The sequence below is a fragment of the Schistocerca nitens genome, chromosome 1 (assembly GCF_023898315.1).
Source record: "Schistocerca nitens isolate TAMUIC-IGC-003100 chromosome 1, iqSchNite1.1, whole genome shotgun sequence".
NCBI lineage: Eukaryota > Metazoa > Arthropoda > Insecta > Orthoptera > Acrididae > Schistocerca > Schistocerca nitens.
In genome coordinates this window covers 359189711-359214964 of record NC_064614.1, presented here as the reverse complement: position 1 = coordinate 359214964, position 25254 = coordinate 359189711, and positions in this window count along the sequence as shown.

Below are 25254 nucleotides of genomic sequence, written 5' to 3'. Positions count from 1 at the left end.
ACCACTGGTGATCGTCGAGGGGACACTGAATAGTGCACGGTACATCCAAACCGTCATCGAACCCATCGTTCTACCATTCCTAGACCGGCAAGGGAACTTGCTGTTCCAACAGGACAATGCACGTCCGCATGTATCCCGTGCCACCCAACGTGCTCTAGAAGGTGTAAGTCAACTACCCTGGCCAGCAACATCTCCGGATCTGTCCCCCATTGAGCATGTTTGGGACTGGATGAAGCGTCGTCTCACGCGGTCTGCACGTCCAGCACGAACGCTGGTCCAACTGAGGCGCCAGGTGGAAATGGCATGGCAAGCCGTTCCACAGGACTACATCCAGCATCTCTACGATCGTCTGCATGGGAGAATAGCAGCTTGCATTGCTGCGAAAGGTGTATATACACTGTACTAGTGCCGACATTGTGCATGCTCTGTTGCCTGTGTCTATGTGCCTGTGGTTCTGTCAGTGTGATCTTGTGATGTATCTGACCCCAGGAATGTGTCAATAAAGTTTCCCCTTCCTGGGACAATGAATTCACGGTGTTCTTATTTCAATTTCCTGGAGTGTAGTTATCAACTGTTTAGGAAAGCTGATCCAGTTGCTGTAGAGACCTTTCTAAATCTTATCAAGGAACAAGAGTGGCAAGATGTTTATAGTGCTGATACAGTAGACGATAAATATAATGCTTTCTTCAAGACTTTTCTCTTGCTCTTTGAAAGTTTCTTTCAATTAGAACGTTCAAAACAGGGTACTAGCACAAACAGGCAGCCTGGGTGGCTGACTAAAGTATCTTGTAGAACGAAGTGGCAATTATATCAGAACGTTAGAAACAGTCAAAATCTAAATGCAGCAGCCCATTACAAACAGTATTGTAAGGTGTTAAAATGTTATTAGGAAGGCAAAAAGTATGTGGTATGCAGATAGAATAGCCAAGTCTCAGGATAAAATTAAAACCATATGGTCAATTGTAAAGGAAGTGGCTGGTCTGCAGCGACAGGTCGAGGATATAGAATCAGTCCGTAGTGGGAATGTCTGTGTTACTGATAAGTCGCATATATGTACAGTATTTATAATCATTTTCTGAATATAGCAGGTGAACTAAATAGAAACCCAGTCCCAACAGGGAATCGTATAGCAATCTTAGAAAAAAGTGTTCCGAGACTGTTACCTGAAATGCTCCTCCATGATACTGACAAGAGGAAGATTGAGTTAATAATTAAATCACTAAAGACGAAGAACTCTCATGGATATGACGGGGTATCTAGTAGAATACTGAAGTATTGTTCTATGTATGCTAGCCCAGTACTTAGCCATATCTGTAACTTTTCCTTTAGGAGTGGTCGGTTTCCTGACTGATTAAAGTATTCGGTAGTGAAACCACTTTATAAAAAGGGAGACAGGGATAATGTTGACAATTATCGACCTATTTCTATGCCATCGCTGTTTGCTAAAATTATCGAGAAGGTTGTATATACAAGGTTACTGGAGCATTTAAATTCACATAATTTGCTGTCAAATGTACAGTTTGGTTTTAGAAATGGTTTAACAACTGAAAATGCTACATTCTCTTTTCTCTGTGAGGTTTTGGACGGATTAAATAAAAGGTTGCGAACACTAGGTGTTTTCTTTGATTTAACGAAGGCTTTTGACTGAGTTGACCACAAAATATTACTCCATTACGGAGTAAGGGGAGTAGCTTACAACTGGTGGGCCTCTTACTTTAAGAGCAGAAGGTAATTCTCCGCAATATTGAGAGTGGTAGTGATGTTCAGTCACAATGGGGCACTGTTAAGTGGGGCGTTCCCCAAGGGTCGGTGCTAGGGCCACTGCTATTTCTTATTTATATAAATGATATGCCTTCTAGTATTACAGGTGATTCAAAAATATTTCTGTTTGCTGATGACATCAGCTTGGTAGTGAAGGATCTTGTGTGTAATATTGAAACAGTATCAAATAATGTAGTTCATGAAATAAGTTCGTGGCTTGCGGAAAATAATTTGATCCTAAATCACAGTTTTTACAGTTTCTGACTCACAATTCAACAAGAACCGATATTTTGATCAGACAGAATGGGCATATTATAAACGAGATGGAACAGTCCAAGTTCCTAGGCGTTCAGATAGATAGTAAGCTGTTGTGGAAAGCCCATGTTCAGGATCTTGTTCAGAAAGTAAATGCTGCTTTATTTACCATTAGAACAGTATCTGAAATAAATGACAGTTCAACACGAAAAGTAGTCTACTTCGCATATTTTCATACGCATATGTCGTATGGTATTATTTTTTTTGGGGTAATTCTTCTGATGCAAAAACGGTATTTTTGGCTCAAAAACGGACTGTTCGAGCTATATGTGGTGTAAGTTCGAGAACCTCTTGTCGACCCCTATTCAAGAGTCTGGCAATTCTGACATTGCCCTCACGGTATATATTTTCTTTAATGTCGTTTGTTGTTAACAATATTAGCTTATTCCCAAGGGTTAGCAGCTTTCACTCAGTTACTAGTAGGCAGAAATCAAATCTGCATGTGGAATGCACTTCCTTGATTCTTGTTCAGAAAGGAGTGCAGTATTCTGCTGCATCCATTTTCAATAAGCTACCACAAGAACTCAAAAATCTTAGCAGTAGCCTAAACACTTTTAAGTCTAAACTGAAGAGTTTCCTCATGGCTCACTCCTTCTATTCTGTCGAGGAGCTCCTGGAAGAGCTGAAAAATTAAGCGAATTCCAGTGTTGCATTGTTGATTTTCTTTATTTAAACTTACGACTTGTCACCTCAATACGTTTCTTATATTTCAATTCATCTGTTTCTACTATCGTGTTATAATTTCATGTATTGACTCGTTCCATGACCATGGAGACGTCTCCTTAATTTGGTCCCACAGAACAACAAATAAATGAACAAAAATAAGGAAAGTGCCACACAACTTCGACTGCGCGTGCACGCCGCCAGCAGCCCCGGCTTGATCATATGCTGCAGAGACTTCCTCGCTGCTCCGCCGCAACCGACCAACTGCCACATACACCATGACACGGAAATATAACTGCCGCACCAAAGAAGTTACAGCAGTACCAGTATCGATAATCGCTGCTGCTGCCACTGACGGAGGCAAGTGAGCAACTCGTTCAGATAGTAACTAAGGGAGGAATAAGACGCCACTCGATGGTGACAAAATGACCAAATGGAAAAACGGCATTAACGCGAGCCGACCACAGCTCACCGTTGATCCTGTCTGGTAGGATCCCACACTGCGCAACAGTACGCAAAAAAAGGACGGATAAGCGTACTGTACGCAGTCTAGTAGATCTGTTGCATCTCCTAAGTGTTCTGCCCATAAATTACAGTCTTTGGTTCTCCTTCTCCACAACATGTTGTATGCGTTGTTTCCAATTCAAGTTGATCGTAATAGTAGTTCCTAGGTACTTTGTTGAATTTAGGGCCTTTAGATTGGATTGATTTATCGTGTATTAGAAGTTTAATAGACTCTTTTCAACATTCATGTGCATGACCTCACACTTTCCATTATTTAGGGTTCATTTCCAATTTTCGCACCATACAGATATCTTTTCTAAATCATTCCGCAATTCTTTTTGATCGTCTGATGACTTTACTAGACGATAAACGACAACACATTCGTAAACAACCTAAGACGGCTGCTAAGATTGCCTCCTAAATCGTTTGTATAGATAAGGAACAGCAGAGGCCCTATAAAACTACCTCGTGGAACGCCAGAAATCACTTCTGCTTTACTCGATGATTTTCCGTCAATTACTGCAATCTGTGACCTCTCTGACAGGAAATCGCGAACCCAGTCGCATAACTGAGACAATCACAGAATTCTATTACAAGCAGCTTGTGAGGTACAATGTCAAAAGCCTTCTGGAGATCTAGAAATACGGAATCCGTTTGAAATCTCTTGTCAATAGCACTCAGTATTTTGAGTGTAAACAGTTAGTTGTGTTTCATAAGAACGATGTTTTCTAAATCCGTACTGACTGTGTCTCAATACACCGTTCTCTTCCAGGTAATTCATAATGTTCGAACACATAATACAGTATATTGAAAAATTCTGCTGCACATCGACATTACCGATATGGACCTGCAATTTAGTGGATTACTCCTATTGCCTTTCTTGAATATTGGTGTGACCTTGCAACTTTCCTGCCTTCGGGTACGGATCAATGGTTCAAATGGCTCTGATCACTATGGGACTTAACTTCTGAGGTCATCAGTCCCCTACACGTTAGAACTACTTAAACCTAACTAAGCCAAGGACATCACACACATCCATGCCCGAGGCAGGATTCGAACCTGCGACCGTAGCGGTCGCGCGGTTCCAGATTGTAGCGCCTAGAGCCGCTCGGCCACTCCGGCCGGCTGGGGGGTACGGATCTTTCGTCGAGCAAACGGTTGTGTATGATGATAATGGAGCTATTGCATCACCATACTCTGAGAGGAACCTAATTCGTCTACAGTCTGGACCGGAAGACTTGTTTTTATTAAGTGATTTAAGTTGCTTCACGACTCTGAAGATGTCTTCTTCTAAGTTACCCATGTTGCCAGCTGTTCTCCTCCACTCGTATGACTTTCACTCCTTGCCCCCTCCCCCCTCCTCCCGCGCCTTCCCATTTTCCCTGTGGCATTCTAGAATGCTGGGTAACCAAGAACGACTGTCGCTTAACATCCGTAATTAAGATCTGCAATTTTCTCGTGGTTGTCAATTCGCGGTACCTATGTGCACATGTGTGATAGTAAAGTGTTGTCCGATCTTATTCGAATTCACGCATTCAGAATTTCAACAGTTAATCTCTGCATCAGGGACCAACGCCGCGGCCTGCCGGTACGCATGTACGTATGGGGCACGCCACTGATCTGATGGCGGCTCGCCCCCACCGTTCGTTCTTGTAACTACTTATATTATTTTAATTTTTACTTATCTTTAATTCCCTCCAGAAAAGAATAAGGTGGGTGCTTGTAGGACTCCTCTGAGCCACGTTAGTGTAAGTGCCACTGGGGCAGTGGGATGCCATCTCGGGATAATAACTTATCTTACACGGTACATTACTTTTCTACTTAGTACCTGCGCAACAAAGAAGGCTCCGCGGCAAGAGCAGCAGTTAGGTCTCAAAAGAAAGATGTTGTTATAGCTATAAGTTGTTTATGTATTCTACAGTGCTTGCCTTGCGTCAAGGAGCTTCATCAGCCTAATCATTAGTGCGCAGAATTTTTTTTTTTTTTTTTTTTTGCCCGCCGCTGTGGCCGAGCGCTTCTATGCGCTTCAGTCCGGAACCGCGTTGCTGCTACGGTCAAAGGTTCGAATCCTACCTCGGGCATGTATGTCCTTAGGTTAGTTAGGTTTTAGTAGTTCTAAGTCTAGGGGACTAACGACCTCAAATGTTAATAAGTCCCATAGTGCTCAGAGCCATTTGAGCTGAAATTTTTGATTTGAAGGTAAGTAACGTTTTTATGTGTTTCTGCGAACCTGTAAGAATTTACTTCACGAACTTCTGTCAACGATGTAAGAAAATGTTATACAATAATCTTATTTTTGGATAGAAACCTTTTTGTTTATCTCTTCATCAGCGTTACTCCGAAGATTCACTGTTCGCACTTTGAGAAAGTCTCAAACTAAACCTACTATGGATAAAGGAAGACCAAGGGCAAACGCAAGTTACAGGACGAGATGCAGCAGTTTCAGAATGGCTGGACCGGACCGAAAAGTATTTTTTTGTCTCTCGTTGAATAATATCATGGGCCTTATTCGCAAAAGTGTCGTAGCCGTGCCAGAGCTCTACGAAAGTCTGCATACTGCATTTTCGGTGTAAAACAGTTCTCTCTCTCTCTCTCTTTCTCTTTCCCTCTCTCTCCCTTTTTTCTGCAGCCATTGTGTCGTCCAATTCAATGTTTTACGGCCCGCAATATTAGTCGGTCTGTTCATCCCTGCTCTACATGCTACGCAACGCCCATGTTTTACCGCCTGGCACCAGATTATGCTAAATATATCTGCGACGTTGTCGCACCTATTAAACGATCCCGTGACGAAACGTGCCGGTTTTCGTTGCGTCTCCTTTATCACTTCTATTAGCCCTACCCTTTGAGGGTCCCAAACTGAAGATCTGTACCGAAGAATCGGTCCAAAAAATGTTTTGTAAGCCACTTTAGAGGATGAATTACGTCTCCTCAAGATCCTTCCATACAATCTCAAACTAGCATTTGCTTTTGCTACATTGGTTTTATGCGACCAATTCACTTTCGAGATGTCCGGACTGATATTCCTAGATATTTCATGATTGCTGTTTCCTGTGATTTATCGCCAATAGCGCAATCTAACACGATTAAATCTCTTCGCTCATTTGCCGGCCTCTGTGGCCAAGCGGTTCTAGGCGCTTCAGTCCGAAACCGAGCTGCTGCTACGGCTGCAGGTTCGAATCCTGCCTCGGACATGGATGTGTGTGATGTCCTTAGGTTAGTTAGGTTTAAGTGGTTCTAAGTCGAGGGGACTGATGACCTCAGATGTTAAGTCCCATAGTGCTTAGAGCCATTTGAACCATCTTCGCTCATTTACGCTCGGTACACTACATTTACTTATACTCACAGTTAACTGCCAGTTCTTGCACCAACTTTCGATCCACCTCAGGTTCTTCTGCATTCCGCTACACTCTGCTGGAGCTGCAATCTTCCAGTAAAAAAAAGAAAGAAAAAAAAAAGAGACATCGTTTGCGAAGAGCGTAACAGAGCTACCACACTGTCCACTGGAACGCTGACGTGTATTGTTAACAGTGGCAGCCCCATGCAACACTCCCGAAATTACATTTATATCTGCAGATTAAGTTGTGTCTGTTAGGAATTGCTGAAGACAGAGATCTGGTCCGATAGTGTGTAAGCTCTGCGCCGCGGGGATTGGCTCTCCATGTAATGGAAGAAGCTATATCAGGAACGTGGCACATTTGCAGTAGTGCTACTTCAAAATCTTTTCTGTTTGTAGAGAAACATCGGAACTTTATGTCTTAATTCGACAGCTCTCCTCACAAGAGATGTGAACGCTAATGGGGACGTGCATTCGTAACTGGTTTCCAGCGTCGATGGTGAACGCTCGGAAGTTTCACACTCAACGCGCTCGCCATCGTGACCTGCTACCGCAACGCTTTCTAGCGGCAGTTATCGGCCACATCCGGCGCATCAAACACACGGATCTTGTTTCCAAACATGGACACACATGAAGCAGCTTGAAACGTTCCTTACGTTCGCCCTCGAAGCTACGTGGCGGCGTGCCATTCACTGCCGCTGGCAAAACCCACGCACTCTCTACGACGTGTGGTATGCCCTACAAGTTAGGCCAAGTAATGCTCCGCATATTTATTTTGAAACGTTTACTGGCGGACCCACGTTACTCTTCTGCACGTAAAACAAGGTCGCCAGTCTCCCTTTAATCCACGAGACAGGTTTAAAATAGCCCCTACTCCTTTACCATAACTTGCAAAAAGAGCCCACCATACGACCACAGGACTGGAAAATGTACTTCGGCAAAGTTCATGCACCGCCTCCTGCTGGGTCCTAGCAACTTGTGCCGATAATTCCCACAGTGACAAACATCAGGATAACAAACTTAACAGGTCAGGTTCACAGAAAAAAACCACACTTTTCCGCGGATTCACATGGAATTTATTGGTTTCATTCCAACGTCGTCAGGTGCGTCATTTTTATGCAACCCCGCCTCTAGCTATGTGCTGAATCCGCAATCTGGTGTGAGGCCTCTGCTTATAGAGCACGTACGCGCTCATTAAATCTCAACACTCGCCCAAAAAGCCGGAAGTGCCTCAACCAGAATTCCTTACCTGCAGATGGGAAAACACCAACTGATTCTTGCACGGTTTCCATATTTGAAACATAACCTCCCTCCCTCCCTCCCTCCGTCACTCTTTCCCTCCCTACCTCCCTCCCTCCGTCCCTCTTTCCCTCCCTCCCTCCCTCCGTCCCTCTTTCCATCCCTCCCTCTTTCCCTTCCTCCCTCTTTCCCTCCCTCTATCCCTCCCTCTTCCCCTTCTTCCCTCTTTCCCTCCCTCGCTCCCTCTCTCTTTCGCTCCCTCCCTCACTCGCTCCCTCCCTCTTTTTTGTCAATGTGCAGATTTTTGCAACATACTTATTGCCAAAATCTTTGGCAGTTTATGGATCTTGGCGCCTTGTGTGTTTATTGCTGTGTCAAATCACTAATGTTCGACATAAAATGCTAAATAGTGTGCAGTTATTGGTCATTTAGAAAGTACCTTATGGGCCCAGAAAGGAACAGTTACTGAAACATAACTAGATTCATCACTAAAGATCACTGACCATCGACTTCAGAAATGGATTTGGAAACACGGCCTCTGTCCCACAGGGCACAAGGTTTGGCTTCTACACCGCACGACGGCCGTCAGCCGGCCTCTCCATGTTTCGAGCACCAGCCCGCTCCACAAAGCCTGTGTCAACATTCAGGTCTTCCTGTCGATCACCTTCAGGAATAAAGTGCAGGAGTTTCAGTTTCCCGCTTTCTTTTCCCCCTAACAGCACTACTCTGCAAAGTGCTGCTTCCTGTCAAGTCTATCAGAATCTTGGAAAACACCTGCTGTCATGAAAAGCCACAATTCCTACAGCCAGTCTACCTGTCCCAGTGCACAATTGGTTTATAAGGATTACAGAAACGCTGTCAAAGCTGGATTGAAACACTCCATGCCCACCATACCTTAAACCAGCTTTCGTGTTCACAAGATCCAAGAACACAGTCCATCGACGTGGATAGGAAATGATATCTTACAAGCTGTATTACATCCACGTCACTGCTCAGTGATGAGTGGAGTAAATCACGGAAGAACACTGTTTAGGCGTCAGTGTGTTCGATGGCACGTAACACAGCGAAAAGATAGCTTTGAAAATGTACTATTTCGTCCAAGGCAAGGTATTATTTCTAACATTGTTAAATAGCAAACGGTGTTTCGAAAATTTCTTAAAAATTAAAATTTATATCTTTTTGGGAATCGAACATACGTCTCCATTTCACAAAAGAGTTTCGTGACAAATACGCTGTACGTGTAGAAGACATGTGCTGTTTCTAATCTGTCTGCCTCCATCCCTTCGAAAGTCATGTTAAACGAAGTTCTCATTTCTGCCTGATCGACGGAGATGCGCCAGACATCGATTGATTGAAGCATCTAAAAAGATTTGTAGCGCCATCTTATACCTTTGTCCTTAAAGACATGGCAGCGATTTTTGTCGCCAGTGTACCATTTCCCAATAATTTACTACAACAAATCGAAACAAAGACGGCACATGTTCACTGTGCCATAGTTCGCAAGTTCAAATACAAAAATTACAAAACGTGACACTTGTGTTTTGTGTGCTTTGTTCCAATATGGCGACTGCTGGTTTCAGCCGTTAACACGTAAAAGATTGTACTGATACAGGTTTCGTAACGCGTCGCTGAATTCCGACACAATTTCATGCGTTTTTTCCTTCCCATGAACGCTTTGTAATGTAGACTTCTAATCTGCGACGTCACAAAACTCGAGCCATCCCACATCCAAGCTATATTTCACGTTTCCACTGATCGTTCCTTAAATATTTTTACATTTCACCAATACAGACTACTGTTAAAGACATTCCACATACAATGCAATTACAGCTGCACAGCGGCAGCAGAAACTGGCGATTAGTTCAGTCCTGTGTGCTAAGAGTAGTCTTACCATGTCGCGATGCCATTACATTTTCTTAACATGACAAACTATAAATTGTAGTCCCCCTCTGCGTTTTTGTCTTATGAGAAGGCTAACCTCAGGAACTACTGTAGTGACTTTGATACTGGTCTCACTAACAGACTGATTCCCGAGGAAGGTATAGCACATATCTTACGAAATAATAAAAAATTCACGTTACCTCTGGTTTTGGTCAGATATTACGTAATGATGCAAAGGTATCGACGGCGCGGAATATGAGTCTTTGCCAGTACTGACACGAGTCGGTGCTCATTAAAGAATATTTTTTTGTGTGCTAAAATGTAATATCGTGAACAGCGCTCTTGTTGCATTCCTCCCATTTCAGAAAATATGTCTATTTAAAGAAGTAATGGTCTATAATGAGATTCAGACTAATTATAAAGACATAGTATGTAGTGTATTAGACGTTATCTGGAACGACAGTTACCTGAGACGAGAATTCAGTGCTCATATTAAATACGGCAAGCGACGAACCTGCTGCCTTACCCATCAATTCATTGTCTTTTTTGGCAATAATATTCAAAAGAGTTAATTTCGTGTTTAACCGCGTGTCACCAGACAAGACAGGCTAGAACAACGTCAGCTATTGCATCTGTAATACGTACCGCATATACTGTAAACGTTCGTGAATGGGTTATATTTTCTTAGTATCCTACACACGGACCTTAGTCTGCCATCTGTTTCTCCTATAATAAGGGTCATGTTGACTCAGCACCTCACTTCGCCCTGTCGCACATTCTTCGATATTATCTTGGGGGCTAAGAAGACGTTTCAGTGTATTTAATCTTTTTATTATGAAATCACAAACGGTTTCGTGGCATTGGGAACCACATCCTTAGGTTGACATGTAACTGAGTCATAAGAGCTAAATATCCCAGAACATGGAACCCAACATTCGTTGCCAGACCAAACTAATAAACCATTAAAAGGCCGTATGTCAGTGACTCAAGATCAGCCGTGTGTAGGGATCCAAGTGCAAAATAGTCTGTGGAGCCACATCTCCAGTCATGCGCATTCCCGGAACACGGGACGCGGCCGCGTACTTTTATATCTGTCCCCAGTCATTAATTGTCGTCTACTGAAACAAAACTGCTCTCTGTGTACGCTGAAAATGCTACATTTGTTTACATTGTATTGTGTTATGTACGGTGTCTGTCTCGAAACAAGCGCCGATCTTACATCTCGGTGCAGTTCCTTTTTCCATATTTGTTTGCCAACAGCCACTCATACAACGGCAGATGACATGCTGTATGCCAAAGAAACGACGATAAAAACACAGAAAATATGCCGAAAACAGCAGCAACAAACGTAAGAACCATGGTGTGACGTAAAGTAAATAAGGTATTATGAAACGATTCATAGGACGTAATATTTTGGAACCAAACAGTACACATATAATAATGTTTCACAATGCTTATGACTATGCTATATTTACTTGTTTTAGAATTCAAGAGCTACTGATGATGGCAATATTGTCACTGACATTAGTCTTGGAGAAAATAATTATAAAACAAAAGTTCTTTACCTCAATAAAGCGAAACGCGTTTTTGTAGTTGCAACGACAGAACGAAAATACCCTCAAGAAATTTAACAAAGGGTTTTGCATCAAGGAGGACCCACAATCCCATATTGTTGACAGTTTTTTTGGGTTGCCATCTGCCTCGCTTCCTCAGTGATTAGAGAAAATCATGAGTAGTCTGTGAGAAAGTAAGTGGCTCAGGAAAAAAGTCTAGTTCACTGACCCACTGGAAAGTGCTGCGAACCCTGTTTCCGCATTGAGGTCAACCAACTGCAGAGACAGTCTGCACGCAATTGCTTTCATGTGGCGCGCCTGTTTCTCCAACACTCACGCAAATGTATCGATCATCATTTATCGATATTGTATGCTAGCCGCGTGCCCTGTAATTCTGCTAGAATCTCTTCAATGAAGTGGAATATCTTCTGCATTGAAAAATCACGGAAGGAGCGGAGGAGGTTTGCAGTTTACACCCTCTCGGCTACGTGGTTAAGAGAGACAGAGCATAAGTTCCGATTGACCAGTGTCATTTAGAAATCTCTGTTTGGCTTTTCTGAAGCATCCATTGCGGCATTCATCTAGGATGCTTTAAATGCACCACGGAGAACTAAAGTCAGTTTGATCGTATTTTGGCATTTGAACTGTGTTCTTCTCTTGTACGAGGCCGTTGTCTCTCTCTCTCGATGCCGAATCAGGGTGCTTTTTAATGTAAACCAGCTCCTTAATTGCAATTTTCCTTCTGCGCGCCCCATGGTAAAACATTCGACATACGTTAGCTGACATTGATGTGGGCTACACATTCTAACACACGCGGCCAGTAACTTTGATAGGGAGAGTGACTGCCTTCCTCATTTTTGGGAACTACGAGGTGCATTCAAGTTCTAAGGCCTCCGATTTTTTTTTTTAATTAACTACTCACCCGAAATCGATGAAACTGGCGTTACTTCTCGACGTAATCGCCCTGCAGACGTACTCATTTTTCACAACGCTGACGCCATGATTCCATGGCAGCGGCGAAGGCTTCTTTAGGAGTCTGTTTTGACCACTGGAAAATCGCTGAGGCAATAGCAGCACAGCTGGTGAATGTGCGGCCAAGGAGAGTGTCTTTCATTGTTGGAGAAAGCCAAAAGTCACTAGGAGCCAGGTCATTTGAGTAGGGAGCATGAGGAATCACTTCAAAGTTGTTATCACGAAGAAACTGTTGCGTAACGTTAGCTCGATGTGCGGGTGCGTTGTCTTGGTGAAACAGCACACGCGCAACCCTTCCCGGACGTTTTTGTTGCAGTGCAGGAAGGAATTTGTTCTTCAAAACATTTTCGTAGGATGCACCTGTTACCGTAGTGCCCTTTGGAACACAATGGGTCAGGATTACGACCTCGCTGTCCCAGAACATGGACACCATCATTTTTTCAGCACTGGCGGTTACCCGAAATTTTTTTGGTGGCGGTGAATCTGTGTGCTTCCATTGAGCTGACTGGCGCTTTGTTTCTGGATTGAAAAATGGCATCCACGTCTCATCCATTGTCACAACCGACGAAAAGAAAGTCCCATTCGTGCTGTCGTTGCGCGTCAACATTGCTTGGCAACATGCCACACGGGCAGCCATGTGGTCGTCCGTCAGCATTCGTGCACCCACCTGGATGACACTTTTCGCATTTTCAGTTCGTCATGCAGGATTATGTGCACAGAACCCACAGAAATGCCAACTCTGGAGGCGATCTGTTCAACAGTCATTCGGCGATCCCCCAAAACAATTCTCTCCACTTTCTCGATCATGTCGTCAGACCGGCTTGTGCGAGCCCGAGGTTGTTTCGGTTTGCTGTCACACGATGTTCTGCCTTCATTAAACTGTCACACCCACGAACGCACTTTCGCCACATCCATAACTCCATCACCACATTTCTCCTTCAACTGTCTATGAATTTCAATTGGTTTCACACCACGCAAATTCAGAAAACGAATGATTGCACGCTGTTCAAGTAAGGAAAACGTCGCCATTTTAAGTATTTAAAACAGTTCTCATTCTCGCCTCTGGCGGTAAAATTCCATCTGCCGTACGGTGCTGCCATCTCTGGGACATATTGACAATGAATGCGGCCTCATTTTAAAACAATGCGCATGTTTCTATCGCTTTCCAGTCCGGAGAAAAAAAAATCGGAGGCCTTAGAACTTGAATGCACCTCGTATTATAATGGATGGTTGTTGAGTTTATATGTCGTAGCAGGATCCTTCTTTACCTAACATCGCCTATATCATCATTTGGTTTTGCTACTCTAACGGCAACTGTGTTCGGAAATCAAATTATAGGAAGTCAGGTCCTCGTATTATGCACACAACTGCGCTTTTTGATGTCCAAACGAACTTCAGCACATTTGAGGCATTGTCAGTAGTTACTATAACGAAGTAATTATTTCCTAAAATGTTTGTTTCTGTATGTGCGACTCTGCAGGCGAGTGGAAGTCTGGCTTGAATCCTTGTCGCGAGCAGACGCGTTGACATTTAGTTCTGCACCGTAGAAAACAACACCTGACTGCTGTATTGGTCGTTGAGTATTTCGCTATTCCACAGTTATTTTGCTGATGTATCTTATTTTAAGATGGCGTTGATTTCAAGAAGATATAAACTGAAGTTTAGTTTTTGTCATGATTGTGTGAAGTCTAGTGCATTCGAGTTTCATTGATTTGCTGTTGAAAAAATTTCAATTTCTGTAAATAATATTATTTGTGTGCACCTATCATAAACCGCGACTGTTGCTTATGTGAAACCTAAAGATTCGTGAAATTATAGTCGTGTAATAGCGTAGCCAGAAGGCACTACGGGATTTAAACATTGCACTCTTGCTACGAAACTGATGTCAGCTCTGATAAATCTCGAATAATATTTTTGGCACTAATCAAACATTATAAAAAGGTACAAATTTATCAGCAGTAACGAGAATGGATATAATACCAGAATCAAATGGTGTGTTTCAGTTATTTCTAGCATTAACCCCACAGAACAGCCCTTTGTTTTAATTACGCCACTTTTAGTGTCTTGATCAGACATGTAGCTGTTGATTAGTTACAATTCTGCACTTTTCTAGAATAAAACATTATCTATATATATCGCTTTTGAAGTTCAATTTATGTTTAGTAACAACGTTTTATTTCTAGTTAAGCCGCTCATTGTTTAGGATAGATTCTGACTAACACGTATTTGGTGTCCATTGCAGCAAACACTTCACGTTTCTGGAGATTAGATATATTCAACAAAACCTTTCAGAAACTCAGATGTATAAGTCAAATGACAGTATCATTTGGCATTATAAAAGTCTAACATTTTATTAGATACTAAAATGACTGACTATTTTATTCATGGCTGTAATTTTCAGCAACTGTGGTATGATTCTTACTGCTAGCACAACAGATACAGAGATGTGATTCAGTTATTGTCAACTGTCGAACAGTGTTTGAAATAATCACATACAACATGTTAAATTCTGTACATACGATGGCATTATCCTTCTATGAAGAAGATACTGACTATCTGCTAAACTAAGAAAGTTTCTGTAATGTACTTTTTATGTTTCACAGAAATGTGTAGTCAAGGTCTAAATATTTATAATACTCCTAATTTTGTAGGCTTCTAAAGATGACAAATTAATTTATCGAAAGCAGTAAAGCATATCAAATTTATTTGCAACTGATGACTGAAATTTATCCTGAAAAAACAAAATTACTGAACCTTAATGAACAGTTGAAATATTCAACAAATAGTGAGAACGTTATTATAGTAAGAAGTGGAATACCTTCTTGTTGTTTTCAGGCAGAGGAAATTGATTAGAATAAGCTTTAAGCAATTTACTTTCTGTCCTACATTTATTCTGCTTTTCTTTCTTTTGCCGTTTTTCCCGCCGATACGCAGGGTAGGCATGGTTAATCGGTTGTGACAATGTTAGTTGAAGGGGTGGTCAGATGCCCTTCCTGCCGACACCCTGTACCCCCCAAGAAGGAATTAGTGTACCCCAACTGTCTGCGTCTAGTGTAATCCATGGAATAGTGCGGAAGTGTTCAGATGTCTGCGAGCCGTGTAACTGAGGCGGGACGTGGGGACCAGCCCGGTATTCACCTAGGGGGATGTGGAAAACCGCCTAAAAACCATAGCCAGGCTGGCCGGCACACCGGCCCTCGTCGTTAATCCGCCGGGCGGATTCGATCCGGGGCCAGCGCGCCTACCCGAGTCCAGAAAGCAGCGCATTAGCGAGCTCGGTTAACCTGGCAGGTGCTTTCTGACCTACATGCAACAGATTAATGCCACTTCTGTCTTCTTCAGAACTGGTAGCAGTAACAAATGATGCTATTTCATCATTGGATTTCATTATGGATGGCGCATTTCTGTTATAAGGTAGCTCATGAAATATTTTATTACGCTCTTCTTTTTTGTGACTCATCACTTGTATTTGTTACATGGGCTCTTTTCCATGATTACATTCCAGATTACAACATGTTAATGTTGTATTAAAGTGCAATATGACGGGCGGATACTAATGACAGAATCGTTCTTCTAGTTGAAACAGGAACAGAAAAGGAAATCTGTGAGTATATTCTTAAAAAGCGACAACTCAAAATATCCTAATCTACTTCTTCACAACCGACACAACTAAGAACGTTAGAAAACAATTATTCTAAAGCGAAGCAGCTCAAAATATCAACATTACATCATCGTAAACAGTACAATTCATATTACAGCCAAAACTATCGTGTTTACTTGGTGAGTTAACAATGGTTAAATCAGAAAATTAGAAACTTTTTTTGGCCTAAGCACCGAAATGGAACTTTTCAGTTTATTCATTAAAACTGACGTAACTCGAAATTCCCTGAAACGATTCTTCGAAAGGGCACAATCCATATTATTTAACCGTTCTACGCTTACCATGATCGACTAACGTGAGACATTTAGAAATATCACTATGTCTTTTTGTGACTTCAGTCCGAAAGAACGACACAACTCAAAATAAAACTGTTGTTAACTTTTTAACAACGATCCGCTCGCTATGGAATTCAGTATACAACGAACAATGCAACGCTCACGTTGTCATGAGTAAGTTTGCACTCCACACCTTATGGTGACAGAACCATCCTCTAATGGACAAATTATGAAATTACACACTACTGGCTATTAAAATTGCTACACCACGAAGATGACGTGTTACAGACACGAAATTTAACCGACAGGAAGAAGATGCTGTGATATGCAAATGATTAGCTTTTCAGAACATTCACACAAGGTTGGCGCCCGTGGCGACACCTACAACGTGCTGACATGAGTAAAGTTTCAAGCCGATTTCTCGTACACAAACAGCACTTGACCGGCGTTGCCTGGTGAAACGGTGTTGTGATGCCTCGTGTAGGGAGGAGAAATGCGTACCATCACGTTTCCAACTTCGATAAAGGTCGGATTGTAGCCTATCGCGACTGCGGTTTATCGTATCGCGACATTACTGCTCGCGTTGGTCGAGATCCAATGACTGTTAGCAAAATTTGGAATCGGTGGGTTCAGAAGGGTAATACGGAAGGTCGTGCTGGGTCCCATCGGCCTCGTATCACTAGCAGTCGTGATGACAGGCATCTTATCCTCATGGCTGTTACGGATCGTGCAGCCACGTCTCGATCCCTGAGTCAACAGATGGGGACGTTTGCAAGACAACAACCATCTGCACGAACAGTTCGACGACGTTTGCAGCAGCATGGACTATCAGCTCGGAGACCATGGCTGCGGCTACCCTTGACGCTGCATCACAGACAGGAGCGCCTGCGATGGTGTACTCAACGACGAACCTGGGTACACGAATGGCAAAACGTCACTTTTTCGTATGAATCCAGGTTCTGTTTACAGCACCATGATGGTCGCATCCGTGTTTTGCGACATCGCGGTGAACGCACATTGGAAGCGTGTATTCGTCATGGCCATACTGGCGTATCATCCGGCGTGATGGTATGGGGTGCCATTGGTTACACGTCTCGGTCACCTCTTGTTCGCATTGACGGCACTTTGAACAGTGGATGTTACATTTCAGATGTGTTACGACCCGTGGCTCTACTCTTCATTCGATCCCTGCGAAACCCTACATTTCAGCAGGATAATGCACGACCGCATGTTGCAGGCCCTGTATGGGCCTTTCTGGATACAGAAAATGTTCGACTGCTCACCTGGCCAGCACATACTCCAGATCTCTCACCGATTTAAAACGTCTGGTCAATGGTGACCGAGCAACTGGCTCGTCACAATACGCCAGTCACTACTCTTGATGAACTGTGGTATCGTGTTGAAGCTGCATGGGCAGCTGTACCTGTACACGCCATCGAAGCTCTGTTTGACTCAATGCCCAGGCGTATCAAGGCCGTTATGACGGCCAGAAATGGTTGTTCTGGGTACTGATTTCTCAGGATGTATGCACCCAAATTGCGTGAAAATGTTATGACGTGTTGGTTGTAGTATAATATTTTTTTTCCCTTGAATATCCGTTTATCATCTGCATTTCTTCTTGGCAATTTTAATGGCCAATAGTGTAGAAACACAGTTTTGACAGCTTTCGGTTCTTCCAGTTTGACACATTAAAAATTCAAGAATTAAGATTTGTGTCACTTTTGCAGCAAGGGTGCGACATGCTAACGGAAGTATAAGTGTGGTTCAGATACCACAGGCCTAGCATTTCGCTCTCTAACCGTATTCGACCTCCCATTTGAAACTCATGTGATGCGTAAAACAAGTTTGAAATGAATATGGACAAGCAGTTTTTATTTACGAAGAGAGATGGTATAACGGATTTCCCCCTCTTGTTCTCAAAGGAGCTAGACAACACCCTATTGAAACGTGTTTCGTCAACAATAAATGTATGCGACCACCGTGCACTAGTTATCTACGACGGACAGCCGATGACGCGTACAATACGCAACTATAATGAGCATGTACGTGCTGAGTGCTCGCGGGGGAGCGTGGCCCAGTTACTGCCCAGGGATGCCGCGCGAACGCACGGCCGCCCTGATAACTCGTCGCTGACGCACACGGCTGCGGCCGCCGGCGCACCGCTGCCACCGGCTGCGATGACAAAACTGTGTCCCGGAAACGGACAGCGATAATGCCTAACTGGCTGAAAACTTAGAAGTGGATGCTGAGTCAGTACAGACCGTATACACTGTGGTGACAAAAGGCGTGGGGTGCCTCCCAATGTCGTGTCGGAGCTCCATTTGTCCGGCGTAGTACAGAAATTCGGCTTAGCACGGACTCAACAAGTCGTTGGAAGTCCCCTGCACAAATCATGAGCCATGCTGCCTCTATAGCCGTCCACAATTGCGAAATTGTTGCCGGTGTAGGCTTTTGTGCGCGAACTGAACTCTCGATTCTGTCCAACATAGGGCGGTCAGGATGGACAAATCATTCACACGAATTGTCCAGAATGTTATTCAAGCCAATCGCGAACAATTGTGGCCCGGTGATATGGCCCATTATTATGTATAAAAAGTCCATCGTTGTTTGGGAACATGACGTCCACGAATGGCTGCAAATGGTCTTCAAGTAGCCGAACATAACCAGAGGGCCCAGTGCATTCCATGTAAACACAGCCCACATCATTACGGAGCCACCACCTGCTTGTACAGTTTAAACATCCCTTAGAAAAATTTATAAATGATACTGCTGGAAAACCTCTACGTTATCTGATTTTCAAACAGCTGAGCAAAACTGAACGTACATTTCTCTGTTTACTTATTCTGATCAACACTAAACTGACACACAATTATCTTTTTTTTTTTTTTTTTTTTTTGGCGCAACGCAATCTGACTTTCAATAATTCCTACAAAAGAACGGCCCTGACTAACAATAACCTATACCTTACATGAATCACTTACCTCACAAAAATCTTCGTTACTCAAACTACTGCAATACATTTTATTCAAAGTACTGACCATTGCTTTCTACACGTTTTGACCACCTTTCTGGCAATTTGTGGACACTACGCTAATAGAAATGTTCGTCTTTTGAAGCAAACCAATCAGACACCCAATTTTCGACTTCTTCGTAGGAATCGAAGTGTTCCTCAGCCGATGTGTGTCCCATTGATGAAAAGAAATGGTAGTCGGAAGGGGCCGAGTCTGGTGAATACGGTGGGTGGGGTAGCAGCTCCCAGCCAAGTGTTTTGATTGTATCCTGAACCAGTTCTGCTTTGTGTGCAAGTGCATTGTTGTGTAAAAAAATTACTTTAGCATGTCTTCTGGCCCATTCTGGTCTTTTTTCGATCAATGCATAGTTCAAATTGATCATTTGTTGTCTGTAACGATTAGTATTCACAGTTTCACCGGGTTTTAGAAGCTCATGATACACCACACCTTTCTGATCCCACCAAACATAGAGCATTGTCTTCTTGCCGAATCGATCTGGTTTTGCAGTCGATGTTGATGGTTGTCCCGGATTAACCCATGATTTTTCCCGTTTAGGATTCTTAAAATAAATCCATTTTTCATCGCCAGTAACAATTCTATGCAAAATTTATTTTCTTTCATGTCTTCGAAGCAAAATTTGACAAATGGTTTTTCGGTTTTCCATCTGTCTTTCATTCAATTCATGTGGCACCCATTGTGCACACTTTTGGATCTTTCTCATTGCTTTCAAATGGTCAGAAATTGTTTGTTGTGCAACATTTAGCATTGCTGTCATTTGCATCTGACTCAAAGTATCATCTTCATCCAATATTGCTTGCAGTTCGGCGTCTTCGAACTTTTTTGGTGGTCTTCCACGTTCTTCATTTCTTACATCAAAATCATTATTTCTGACAAATGTTGATGGTGTTAGGACAGCAACCAGCCACAAATTTACTTTCAGTTCTTTTATTCAAAGGGCACCCTTACCGGTTTCGAATCGTTGTGATTCATCCTCAGACGGTTCAGACTCTTTAATCTGTAAAAAACACTCAACGTATCATAAAGAAAGGTGTAAACCGTCTCAGGATGAATCAAAACGAATCGAAATCGGTAACGGTGCCCTTTGAATAAAGAAACTGAAAGTAAATATGTGGCTGGTTGCTGTCCTAACATCATCAACATTTGTCTTCAAACAACAGCCACGGTCTCCATCATGTCATCATATGACAAAATTGCATTATTTCTGAACCGTTGAAACCATATTTTGCATGTTGCTTCTGATAGAGCATGATCACCATGTGCCTCGACAAGCATTGGATGCGACTCTGCAGCAGTTTTTTTTTTTTTTTTCAGATGAAAACAAAAAATTAATGCTTTCCGCAAATCATCACTTTCTGGTACAAAATTCGACATTTTTAACACGATGAAAACATACGATGTTGTTTGTTCCATGACTTGATGTATACTAAATACCTTTGACAGATGTCACACCAACCAAACAAAACAAAAAATTAAGGCTCGTTCACAACAAATGTTCCGTATCGACAGATTTGTATCTTTACGCTCATTTCATACCGGTACACCTGATATGTCCACAACACCTGGAGAACAGTGTAGCAGGACGTGCTTACACGCCCCCAGCAGCGAAAGACCAAATGCACCTCTGTACAATCAGCCAGCGACCCGGCACCCACGCAGTGAGGCCGCAGCGCCCCTAACCGTGTGAGGCAGCTGGGCCCTGGAGCCCTGCCACTGGGCCAGGGCCGGCTGTGCTGGAGGCCTTGGCGGCGCTGCGGCAGAGGCGGCGGCGGCTGCAGCTACGGTCGACGACCCGGTGGCAGGCGCTGCGGCGCGGCGCGGCCTCCGCCAGCCAGTCCCCCCCCCCCCTACTCTACCCCTCCCCCCCCACCGCCGCCACCCTTCCGGTACGGCCACTGCGTCGCGACGCCGACGCCACGAACCACCTCCTACGCCTGGCCGGGCGTACACCCCGCAGCGGCAACTGCTCGGCTGCAACTGCACAAAAGCGCGCAGCCGGCATCACTGTTCTGACGATGCTGATGTCTTTTCTGTACTACCGAAGCAGTTCGCTGCTGTTGCACAGGCGAACACCGAGTGGTATCAGGCAAGTGAACGTTTTCGAAACTGTAACGATTTCCGAATGTCGTATTCGAACATTATTGATATTAAACAATACTACAGGGTGACCGAAAAGTCTTTCCCTGATGCTATAAATTGATAACTCAGGCTAGAAGTAAGATGCAAATATGAAACTGGTGTCCAATTGTTTACAAACTATCAAAGTTTTTTTCACACATCAGTAAACTTCCACATGAGCACCCTTGGTAGCACGTAGCACATCTAGGCGATATTCAATTTCCGTCCACACATTAGCCAACGTTACTGGAGGGATCGGTTCAACGACTTTGGTTATCCGTTGCCGCAGGGTTTCAAGATCTGGTACACGTGTTCGGTAGACCTCGTCCTTGACATAACCCCATAAAAATAAATCTAATGGGGTTATGTCAGGAGCGCGTGGAGGCCAAACCGTTGGCCCATCACGATCCATCCATCGCCCAGGAAAGGTCATATCGAGATTGGCACGGACGTCCAAACCCCAATGAGGCGGTGCACCGTCTTGCTGAAACAAGACATCGGAGTGATACTGAAGCAGGTGAGGAACAGCGTACAGTTGCAACATGTTCACATACACTGCAGATGTGATTCTAGCCTCAGCGAAGAAGAATGGCCCGATAATTCGATCGTGCAATAGCGCGCACCAAACATTCACCTTTGGACTGCCTCTGGTGCACTCCATGACCTCGCCAGAGGGTTGTGAACCCCAAATGCGCACATTATGGCGATTCACTACTCCACTGACAAAAAAGGTCGCTTTGTTGGAAAAGGCAATTCGTCTGAGATAACCATCATCGTCCTCAATACGTGATAGCATTTCGACTGCAAAGTCATATCCCCGTGTACTGTCATTGGGCAACAAGGCCTGAACGATTTGCACTTTGTATGCACTAAAAAATAAACGTTTGTGTAAAATGTCACGGAGAAAGCTTTTTGGCATCTGTAATTCACGTGAGGCCCTGCGCACCGATTTCTTCGGACTTCGCAGAAAAGACTGCCTTAGAGCTTCCACCCTGTCTGCTGAGGTTCTTGGTCGACCCGACCTCGGAAGGTCAGCAACCGATCCTGCGTTCTTGAACCTCTCATACCAGGCTTTAATGCTTTTGACATCAGGTGGATTCCTTCCAAATGTTGTCTGGAAGTGTCTCTGCACTGTGGATGGTTATCGTGTGTCAAGGTACCACAGGACACACTGTGCCTTCTCCTGATTGGTTAACATGGCTTCTTGGGCACTGCACCTCATCCACTACTTACGTACTGCGAACCTAAAAGAGAAAAAAACTTTGACAGTTGTAAACAATTCCACACAACTTTCATATTTGTATCTTACTTCTAGCCTGAGTTATCGATTTATGTAATCAGGGAAAGACTTTTCGGACACCCTGCACATTGTGTCGCGTCCCGGCACAGCCTCACTATACCAGAATGAATTAAGTGCGAACTGCGTAGCGCATTCGGGACTATAACGACAATGGGTTGGTTATAAATTGCTGTCAACCTTTATATCGGAGATGAGAGGGAGAGAAACTCCTTGGTTTGAAGCAAATAAGTTTCCTGAAAATAGGTTACAGAATTGCAATAGGCAGAAAAGATTGGTTAGTTTCTATCAAGTTGGACCATGTTGGACCATAAACCCCTTAGTAAGATTCAGTCTATTTATTTGGACTTGCTACATCAAAGCATATAAGAAACAAGTACAAAGCAATCACTTGTTCTTGGTTAGCACTGAAATCTCTCTAAGTAATTGAGACAATGACTGACAGCCTCTGTTCAACACTATTCCAATGAAACTCTAAATATCCTACTTGATCTGCATTTCCTGAGTATCCACCAGAGTCTATCACCGTCTTCTCGTAGTTGAAGTCTTTATCAGCTGTATCGGCTGCTATGGGCCTACCCGGCACCGCTGGCGTCTCGCTGCGGAATCTCCAAACTGCCGGCACTGGCTCTGAATCTGCGGCTGAATCTCTGCCTCTAGCTATTCCACTGCCTGGCCTTTTTGTTTCGTTTCTCGTGTACTTCGGTGCACACGAGTTAATTTGTTTCACACGACCTTTTCATTTCTAAGTGATCGGATTGCACAAGAATGGCAATGGTTCCACACGACACTCTTGTTTCTAATTGGTCGGCTTGCGCAAGAATGCCTTCGGTTCCACACGGCAATTACGTTTCTAGCTGCACACAACTTAATTTGGTTCCACACCAGTCTTTTTCACATGTGACTGACACTCTCTCTTGGTGTATTATCGCCCTGGTGTTTGCATCTTCCATTGCGCAAGTTTGATTCGTGCTACTTCCTCTGGCAGGAAGTCAAACACTAAGTTATTTGACCAACAAGCCATACCTGGCAGCCTCCTCCACTTATCTTGTCCCTACGTCCTGGTGGACTATTTCTTAATGTCAGCTGGCTGTCTGCCTATGGAGCCTGGACTCTTATTATGATCACAAAAGCAAGAATAAAAATTAAAATTTTCTACGGTCACAACAACTGCTCAAGAGAATTAGGGGAACATGACTTTGAGCGCTTGTGATACTCCACCGAGCAATAATTGAGGACTGGTTATGTTACCAAATTATACCTTTATCTCTCTCAAATTAGCTACACAACAAAACATCCTGAATCGTTTACAGAAAAAAAGACCTGAAATGTCCGACAGCTGTCGAAAACAAACTGGAAACAATCACTCATTCCATCATCTTGCCTGTTTTTCATTGGACTTTGGGAGTTCAATAACGTGTATGCCCTCGGTGAGTGTTGATCACTGCCTGGAAACTACGTTGCAAGCTACTTGCAAGTCTACAATGTCCTTTCTCATTCTTCAATGAGAGCCGATCAGAGTTTTTGGAGAGTCGGTGGTGGAACAGGACTACCGCAGATACGTCAGTCAGACATGCCCCACACGTGCACGATGGGATTTAGGTCAGGACTCACTGCCGGCTATTCCATTAATTCAATGTCCAGGCTTCGCAAGACATCCCTGCTGACACCCGCGACGTAGGCCCTAGTATTATAAGGGATTCAGAGCCACCACCGAATGCAGCAGCCACCACGTGGTACAACGGGATCTGTTCGATGTAGTGTCTGGCGGTAAGGCGACCATGGACAGTGACAAGATCCGTAAGGCTCTGAACAATGAAGCCTTCCCACAACATCACATGTCACGGTCCACGCGGCTTCCCCCGTCGGAGGTTCGAGTCTTTCCTCAGGCAAGGGTGTGTGTGTCGTCCTTAGCGTAAGTTAGTTTAAGTTAGATTAAATACTGTATAGGCTTAGGGACCGTTGACCTCAGCAGTTTGGTTCCTTAAGACCTTACCACAAATTTCCAACTTTTCCACGACATCACAGAACCTTGAAAATCTGTCTATTTCCTGGACAACATTTGGCAGGTACCTCTCAACACGGGACTTCACACACGAACACGGTCATCACTTAGCGTCAGAGGATAACTCGACGGTGAACAAAGCGTTTCGTCAATGACGAAGTTGCCAGTTGACATGGGAGCGGCAGAACTGAAGACGAGCTGCAAGATTTTCTGTCAAGTGGAGTGCTCAAACAGGATGTCTGCGTCGTAAGGTCTTTCCCCGTAAGCTGTTTGTCACAGTCTGATCGGACACAGTAGCTCCAGTGGCCCTTCTGAGGTCGTCTTTCAGTGCTCTGGCGGTTGTAACGGTTCGTCGACCTTGTTCAGCTCGCCTCGTGTGGTGACCTGTCTCCCTGTCGCGTGTCCACAATGTATGGATGACACATGGAGAGGCATTGTCATCTACAGCAGCACAACTCAAAGTCCATCATTTCTGGATGTTTTATTGTCCTGCTGGTAGATTCCACAATGCCAAGAAAAAACAAAACTGCATTTAGGGGTGGACAAGGTCCTCAGTGATAGATGCAAACTTCTGTTGATCCATTGTACCTTCCAGAATGAGGAGATCACCCAGCGAAAGCCACGAAAACATTCTCCAGGTATTAACG